Genomic DNA, 9,143 nt, shown 5'->3' on the forward strand with positions numbered 1-9,143 from the left:
CCAAAGTCTGTAGTTTACATTAGAGTTTACTCGTGGTATGTACATTCCATGGCTTTTGACAAATGTATAATTATAGATATCCACCACTGTAGTACAAAATAATGTCACTGCTTTCAAAATCCCCTGAGCTCTACCTGCCTCCAACCTCCCTCCCAACTCTTGGCAACCACTGATTGCTTTACTGCCTTCATAGTTCTGCCTTTTCTGGAATATCATATACTTGGAATCATATAGTATGTAGCCTTTCACATTGACTTTTCTCACTTCCTAATATGCATTTAAGGTACCTCCATATATCTTCATAGTTTCATACCTTATTTCTTCTTAACACCATTGTATCGATATACCATACTTTTTTTTTTTTTTTTTTGGTGATTTTTTTTTTTTTGAGACAGGTGCTTGTCTTATCACCCAGGCTGGAGTGCAATGGCATGATCACGGCTCACTTGCAGCCTTAACCTCCGGGACTCAAGTGGCCCTCCAGCCTCCCGAACAGCAGGGACTACAGTTGCTTGCCACCATGCGTGGCTGATTTTTTAATTTTTTTGTAGAATGGAGTCTCACTATGTTGCCCAGGCTGGTCTTGAACTCCTGGGTTCAAGCAGTCCTCCTGCATTGGCCTCCTAAAGTACTGGGATTACAAGCATGAGCCACCACACCCAGCCAGAATAGATGTACTACACTTTATCCATTATTCTACTGAAGGATATCTTTGTTGCTTTTAAGTTATGGCAATTATGAATAAAGCTTCTACAAACATTTGTGTGTAGGTTTTTATGTGGACATGCGTTTTTATGTATTTAAACAGATGCCAAGAGGATGATTGCTGGATCATGTCTTAAGAGTATGTTTGATTTTGTAAGAAGTCACCAAACTGCCTTCTAAAGTGGCTATACCATTATGCGTTCCTACCAGCAGTGATTAAGAATTCCTGTTGCTCCACATCCTCTCCAGCATTTAGTGTTGTCGGTGTTTTGGATTTTGGCCATTTTAATCAGTGTGTAGTGGTATCTCATTTTAATTAAAATTCCCTATTGACATATTCAGCATTTTTTCATATGCTTCATGCCATCTGTATATCTTTGTTGATGAGTTGTCTGTTCAGGCCTTTTGCTCATTTTTAAATTCATTTTTATATTGTTGAGTTTTTTTTTTTTTTTGAGACGGAGTCTTGCTCTGCCGCCCAGGCCGGAGTGCAGTGGCCAGCTCTCAGCTCACTGCAAGCTCCGCCTCCCGGGTTCACGCCATTCTCCTGTCTCAGCCTCCCCAGTAGCTGGGACTACAGGCGCCCGCCTCGTCGCCCGGCTAGTTTTTTGTATTTTTTAGTAGAGACGGGGTTTCACCGTATTAGCCAGGATGGTCTCGATCTCCTGACCTCGTGATCCGCCCGTCTCGGCCTCCCAAAGTGCTGGGATTACAGGCTTGAGCCACCGCGCCCGGCCTATTGTTGAGTTTTTTAAGTTCTTTGTATATTATGTATAATAGTCCTTCATCAGGTATGTCTTTGGCAGATATTTTCTTTTTCTTTGTGGCTCATCTTCTCATTCCCTTAATATTCTGTTTTGCAAAGTGGAATGTTTTTATTGTAATGAAGTCTGGCATATCAGTTGTTTCTTTCATGGATTGTGTCTCTGGTGTTACAACTGAAAAGTTATCACCATACCCAAGTTCATTTGGGTTTTCTCCTATGTTATCTTCTAGGAGTTTTATAGTTTAATGTTATCTTTAGATCTGTGATCCATTTGAGTTAATTTTTGTGAAGGATATAAGGTCTGTGTCTAGATTCATTATTTTGCACGTGGATGCCCAGTTGTTCACATCTCTTGAAAAGACTATATATGCTCCTTTAAATTGCCTTTGCTCCTTTGTCAATGATTGGTTGACAAAGGATTTTTATGTGGGTCTACTTCTGTGCTCTCTGTTCTGTTTTACTGATTAAGGCTTGAAATCAGTTAGTTTCAGTCCTCCAGCTTTGTTCTTCAATACTGAGTTGGCTATTCTGGTTCTTTTGTCTTTCCACGTAAGCTTTAGAATCAGTTTGTCCATATCTACAGGCTAGCATCCTGGGATTTTGAATTGGGATTGTGTTGAATCTGTAGATCAACTTGGGAAGAACTGACATCTTGACAATATTCAGTCTTCCAGTACTTCCTATTAGACCTGAAATATCTCCATTTATTTAGTTCTTTGATATATTTTATCAGAATTTTGTAGTTTTCTTCATATCCGTGCAAATTTTTTTCGATTTGTGACCTATATATTACATGTTGGGGAGTGCTAATGAAAGTGATAATGTGTTTTTAATTTCAAATTCTACTTGTTCATTGATTATATATAGGAAAACAATTGACTTTTGTTTATTAACCTTCCATCCTGCAACTTTGCTATAATCACTTTTCTGGGAGGGTTATTTTGGTGTTTCTTTTGAATTTTCTACATAGACAATCATGTTACCTGCAAACAAAGACAGTTATATTTCTTCCTTCCCAGTCTGTATACCTTGTGTTTTCTTTCCGTATTACATTAGCTAGAACTTCCAATATGATGTTGAAGAGTGGTGTTGAGAAAGGACATCTTTGTCTTATTCCTGATGTTAGCCAGAAAGCTTCAAGTTACCATTAAATATGTTATCTGTAGGTTTTCTGTAGATGTTCTTTATGAAACTGTGGAAGTTCCTCTTTAAGTTTTTTGAGATTTTTTTAAAGTCAGAAATGGGTGCTGGATTTTGTCAAATGCTTTTTTTTTTTTTTTTGCATGTATAGATATGATCATGTGATTTTTCTTCTTTAGCTTATTAATGTGATGGATTAATGTCATCCATTGATTAATTAATCCATTAATTGATTTTCAGATGTTGAGCCAGCTGTATTTTCTTATATTTTGCCATAAGAATAAAAATGCCCTTTTCTTTCATAGCTGGCAATCACTTACAAGGAAATGATTTGTATAATTTTCTTGTGATCTCTTTCTTAATAATACTCATTGTGTTAGATTTACATACACACTGTAATCTTTCCACTGACGTGGAGCAACGACTTACACTACTCCAAATTTTAGCTATTGTCAGTGTTTGCTTTACTGAAAGACATTTAATCTTTTTTTCCTTCCTCTCATTCTCAAATTCTTTTTAATACTCTTTCTTTTGCTGAATTCAAGAATTTTCATGTATTTCTGTTTTTAAAATACCAGCAGCTAACTACCTTATTATCGTCCTTTCATACAGTGTTCTCAGTCAGCTGTTCATACCTCCTTTTCTCTCCTTTTGCTCAGTAAAAAAGAAAACCTGAAGAAAATCACATGAGGCTTTTCTTTTCTTGTTTTCTGCTTGCTAAGTGATGTAGGTTAGTTTTAGAAAATTGGAACGTAAAGGAAGAGGGTGTTAGGAAACAGGAAAGAAAATAATTCCAAATCCCTACAGAGACAGTCACTGGTGAAGACTGGTTAATTTTTTTGCATACTTTTTTCCTTTTCTTTTTCCCGAGATCATGGAAATCAAATCACACATACAAATTTGTATCTTTTTAAATTTAGTGTTCTTACCATACATATTTCCCATGTTAAAAATTGTTTTCAGTTTTTTAATATCTGCATAAAATTCCAGTGCCTGAATGTGCTATGATTTATCTAACAAATCCCCTAGTATAACAAGTTGTTTGTAATCCTTCACCTTTTGAACATTTTCTGCCACGTTTTATTCTTCATTTTTTATTATTTCTGTGAAATAGAATCTTACAGAGCAACTCGGGAGGCTGAGGCAGGAGAATCACTTGAACCTGGGAGGCGAAGGTGGCATTGAGCTGAGATCACGCCACTGCACTCCAGCCTGGGTGACGGAGTGAGACTCTCTCTTAAACAAACAAAAAAAAGACCAGCGTAGTGGCTCAGGCCTGTCATCTCCTTTAGTCAGGGTTCTCCAAAGACATAGAACCAGGCCGGGCATGGTGGCTCAGGCCTGTAATCCTAGCACTCTGGGAGGCCAAGGCAGGTAGATCACTTGAGGTCAGGAGTTTGAGACCAACCTGACCAACATGGTGAAGCCCCCTCTCTCTTAGAAATACAAAAACTAACCAGGTGTGGTGGCACATCTGTAATCCCAGCTACCTGGGAGACTGAGGCAGGAGAATCGCTTGAACCCAGGAGGCAGAGGTTTCAGTGAGCCGACATCGCGCCATTGCACTCCAGCCTGGGCAACAAGAGCAAAACTCTGTCTCAAAAAAAAAAACGGGCGGCTGGCAAGATGGCTGAATATAACAGCTCCTGTCTGTAGTTCCTAGCAAGATTGACACAGAAGGTGGGTGATTCCTGCATTTCTAACTGGGGTGTGCTGTTCATCTCATTGGGACTGGTTGGGCAGTGGGTGCAGCCCAAGGGTGGCAAGCTGAAGCAGGGTGGGGTGTCACCTCATCCGGGAAGTGCAGGGGGTCAGAGAACTCCCTTTCCTAGCCAAGGGAAGCGATTAGGGACTATACCATGAACTCCAGCCCAGATACTGTGCTTTTCCAACAGTCTTCACAACTTGCAGACCAGGAGATTCCCTCCGGTGCCTATGCCACTGGGGCCCTGGGTTTCCAGCATGATACTGGGCTGTCATTTGGGCAGACACCAAGGTAGCCACAGGAGTTTTTTTTTCGTACTTTGGTGGCACCTGGAACACCAGTGACACAGAACTGTTCACTCCCCTAGAAAGGGGACTGAAACCAGGAGACCAAGTGATCTGGCGCGGCGGGTTCCACCCCCACGGAGCCCAGCAAGCTCAGATCCACTGGCTTGAAATTCTGGCTGCCAGCACAGCAGTCTGAGCTCAACCTGGGACGCTGGAGCTTGGTGCGGGGAGGGGCGTCCGCCTTTGCTGAGGCTTGAGTAGGCGGTTTTACCCTCACAGTGTAAACAAAGCCACTGGGAAAGTTCGAACTGGGAGGAGCCCACTGCAGCTCACCGAGGCTGCTGTGGCCAGACTCTAGATTCCCTCCTCTCTGGGCAGGGCATCTTTGAAAAAAAGGCAGTAGCCCCAGCCAGGGACTTACAGATAAAACCCCCACCTTCCTGGGACAGAGCTCCTGGGGGAACAGGCTGTTGTGGGCACAGCTTCAGCAGACTTAAACATCCCTGCCTGGCAGCTCCGAAGAGAGCAGCAGATCTCCCAGCACAGCGTTCAAGGGCCTCCTCTGTGGGTCCCTGACCCCTGTGTATCCTGACTGGGAGACACCTCATACAGGAGAGTTCTGGCTGGCATGTGGCAGTTGCCCTTCTGGGACAAAGCTTCCAGAGGAAGGAACAGGTAGCAAACTTTGCTGTTCTTCAGCCTCTGCAGGTGATACCCAGGTGAACAAGGTCTGGAGTGGACCTCCAGCAAATTCCAGCAGACCTGCAGCAGAGGGCCCTGTTAGAAGGAAAACTAACAGAAAGGAATAGTATCAAAAAGGACATCCACTCAGAGACCCCATCCGAAGGTCACCGACTTCAGAGACTAAAGGTGGATAAATCCACAAAGATGGGGAAAAACCAGCACAAAAAGACTGAAAATTCCAAAAAACGGAACTCCTCTTCTCCTCCAGAGGATCACAACTCCCTGCCAGCAAGGGAACAAAACTGGACAGAGAATGAGTTTGATGAATTGACAGAAGTAGGCTTCAGAAGGTGGGTAATAACAAACTCCTTCAAGCTAAAGGAGCATGTTCTAACCCAATGTAAGGAAGCTAAGAACCTTGAAGAAAGGTTAGACAAATTGCTAACTAGAATGACCAGTTTAGAGAGGAACATAAATGACCTGATGAAGCTGAAAAACAGCATGAGAACTTCGTGAAGCATATACAAGTATCTGTCGCCGAATTAAGCAGAAGAAAGGATATCAGAGATTGAAGATCAACTCAATGAAATAAAGCGAGAAGACAAGATTAGAGAAAAAAGAGTGAAAAGATATGAACAAAGCCTCCGAGAAACATGGGACTATGTGAAAAGATCAAATCTACATTTAATTGGTGTATCTGAAAGTGACAGGGAGAATGAAACCAACTTGGAAAACACTCTCCATTATATGCTCCAGGAGAACTTCCCCAACCTAGCAAGACAGGCCAACATTCAAATTCAGGAAATATAGAGAACACCAGAAAAATACTCCTTGAGAAGAGCAACCCCAAGACACATAATCGTCAGATGCACCAAGGGTGAAATGAAGGAAAAAATGTTAAAAGCAGCCAGAGAGAAACGTCAGGTTACCGATAAAGGGAAGCCCATCAGACTAACAGTGGATCTATCTGCAGAAACCCTACAAGCCAGAAGAGAGTGGGGGCCAATATTCGTTCAACATTCTTAAAGAAAAGAATTTTCAACCCAGAATTTCATGTCCAGCCAAACTAAACTTCATAAGCAAAGGAGAAATAAAAAAATTCTTAGAAAATGCTGAGAGATCTTGTCACCACCAGGCCTGCCTTACAAGAGCTTGTGAAGAAAGCACTAAACATGGAAAGGAACAGCCAGTACCATCCACGGCAAAAGCATGTCAAAGTGTAAAGACCATCAACACTATGAAGCAACTGCATCAACTAATGGGCAAAATAACCAGCTAGCATCATAATGGCAGGATCGAATTTACACATAACAGTATTAACCTTAAATGTAAATGGGCTAAATACCCCAGTTAAAAGACACAGACTGGCAAATTGGATAGAGTCAAGACCCATGAGTGTGCTGTATTCCCATCTCACATGCAAAGACACACATAGGCTCAAAATAAAGGGATGTAGGAATATTTACCGAGCAAATGGAAAGCAAAAAAAAAAAAAAAAAAAAGCAGGGGTTGCAATCCTAGTCTCTGATAAAACAGACTTTAAACCAACAAAGATCAAAAGAGACAAGGGCATTACATAATGGTAAAGGGATCAATGCAACAAGAAGAGCTAACTATCCTAAATATATATGTACCCAGTACAGGAGCACCCAGATTCATAAAGCAAGTTCTTAGTGACCTACAAAGAGACATAGACTCCCACACAATAATAGTGGGAGACTTTAACACCCCACTATCAATATTAGATCAATGAGACAGAAAATTAACAAGGATATCCAGGACTTGAACTCAGCTGTGGACCAAGCAGACCTAATAGACATCTACAGAACTCTGCACCCCAAATCAACAATATACATTCTTCTCAGCACCACATAGCACTTATTCTAAAATTGACCTCATAATTGGAAGTAAAACACTCCTCCACAAATACAAAAGAATGGAAATCATAACAGAGTCTCTCAGACTACAGTGCAATCAAATTAGAACTCAGGATTAAGAAACTCACTCAGAATTGCACAACTACATGGAAACTGAACAACCTGATCCTGAATGACTACTGGGTAAATAACGAAATGAAGACAGAAATAAAGATACTCTTTGAAACCAATGAGAACAAAGACGTAGTGTACCAGAATCTCTGGGACACATTTAAAGCAGTGTGTAAAGGGAAATTTATAGCACTAAATGCCCACAGGAGAAAGTGGGAAAGATCTAAAATCAAAATCAACACTCGACACAATTAGAAGAACTAGAGAAGCAAGAGCAAACAAATTTAAAAGCTAGCAGAAGACAAGAAATAACTAAGATCAGAGCAGAACTGGAGGAGATAGAGACACGAAAAACCTTTCAAAAAATCACTGAATCCAGGAGCTGGTTTTTTGAAAAGATCAACAAAACAGACATCTAGCCAAACCAATAAGAAAAGAGAGAAGAATCAAATAGATGCAATAAAAAATGATAAAGGGGATATCACCATTGATCCCGTAGAAATAGAAACTACCATCAGAGAATATTATAAACACCTCCACACAAATAAACTAGAAAATCTAGAAGAAATGGACAAATTCCTGGACATATACACCGTCCCAAGGCTAAACCAGGAAGAAGTTGAATCCCTGAATAGACCAATAACAAGTTCTGAAATTAATAGCCTGCCAACCAAAAAAGAAGTACATGACCAGATGGATTCACAGCCAAATTCTACCAGAGGTACAAAGAGGAGCTGGTACCATTCCTTCTGAAACTATTCCAAACAATAGAGAAAGAGGGAATCCTCCCTAACTCATTTTATGAAGCCAGCATCATCCCGATACCAAAACCTGATAGAGACACAACAAAAAAAGAAAATTTCGGGCTAATGTCCCTAGTGAACATCAATGCGAAAATCCTCAATAAAATACTGGCAAACCGAATCCAGCAGCACATCCAAAAGCTTTTGCACCAGGATCAAGTCAGCTTCATCCCTGAGAGGCAAGCCTGGTTCAACATAACGCAAATCAGTAAACGTAATCTGTCACATAAACAGAACCAATGACAAAAACCTTATGATTATCTCAATAGGTAATAGGTCTTTGACAAAATTTGACAGCCCTTCTTGCTAAAAATTACCAATAAACTAGGCATTGATGGAACGAACATATCTCAAAATAATAAGAGCTATTTATGACAAACCCACAGCCAATATCATACTGAATGGGCAAAAACTGGAAGCATTCCCTCTGAAAACCAGCACAAGACAAGGATACCCTCTCTCACCACTCCTATTCAACATAGTATTGGAAGTTCTGGCCAGGGCAATCAGGGAAGAGATAGAAATAAAGGGTATTCCAATAGGAAAAGAGGAAGTCAAATTGTCTCTGTTTGCAGATAACATGATTGTATATTTAGAAAACCCCATCGTCTCAGCCCAAAATCTCATTAAGCTGATAAGCAACTTCAGCAAAGTCTCAGGATAAAAAAATCAATGTGCAAAATCACAAGCATCCCTATACACCAATAGCAAACAAACAGAAAATCGTGAGTGAACTCCCGTTCACAATTGCTACAAAGAGAATAAAATACCTAGGAATACAACTTACAAGGGATGTGGTGGACCTCTTCAAGGAGACCTACAAACTACTGCTCAAGGAAATAAGAGAGAACACAAACAAGTGGGAAAACATTCCATGCTCATGGATAGGAAGAATCAATATCGTGAAAATGACCATACTGCCTAAGGTAATTTATGGATTCATTGCCATCCCCATCAAGCTACCATTTGACTTTCTTCACAGAATTAGAAAAAACTACTTTAAATTTCCCATGGAACCAAAAAGGAGCCCTCATTGCCAAGACAATCCTAAGCAAAAAAAAAAAA

The 9,143-nt window shown here is 40.6% G+C and overlaps 1 protein-coding gene across 1 annotated transcript in view; it reads left to right on the plus strand.

Moving 5' to 3' along the window:
* The window catches only part of NEK1 (NIMA related kinase 1), a 203,017-nt gene that overhangs the window by 55,225 nt on the left and 138,649 nt on the right, over positions 1-9,143 (plus strand). The gene's annotated exons all lie outside the window — the stretch shown is intronic.

The sequence above is a fragment of the Rhinopithecus bieti genome, unplaced genomic scaffold (genome assembly GCF_001698545.2).
Source record: "Rhinopithecus bieti isolate Rb0 unplaced genomic scaffold, ASM169854v2 scaffold_66246, whole genome shotgun sequence".
NCBI lineage: Eukaryota > Metazoa > Chordata > Mammalia > Primates > Cercopithecidae > Rhinopithecus > Rhinopithecus bieti.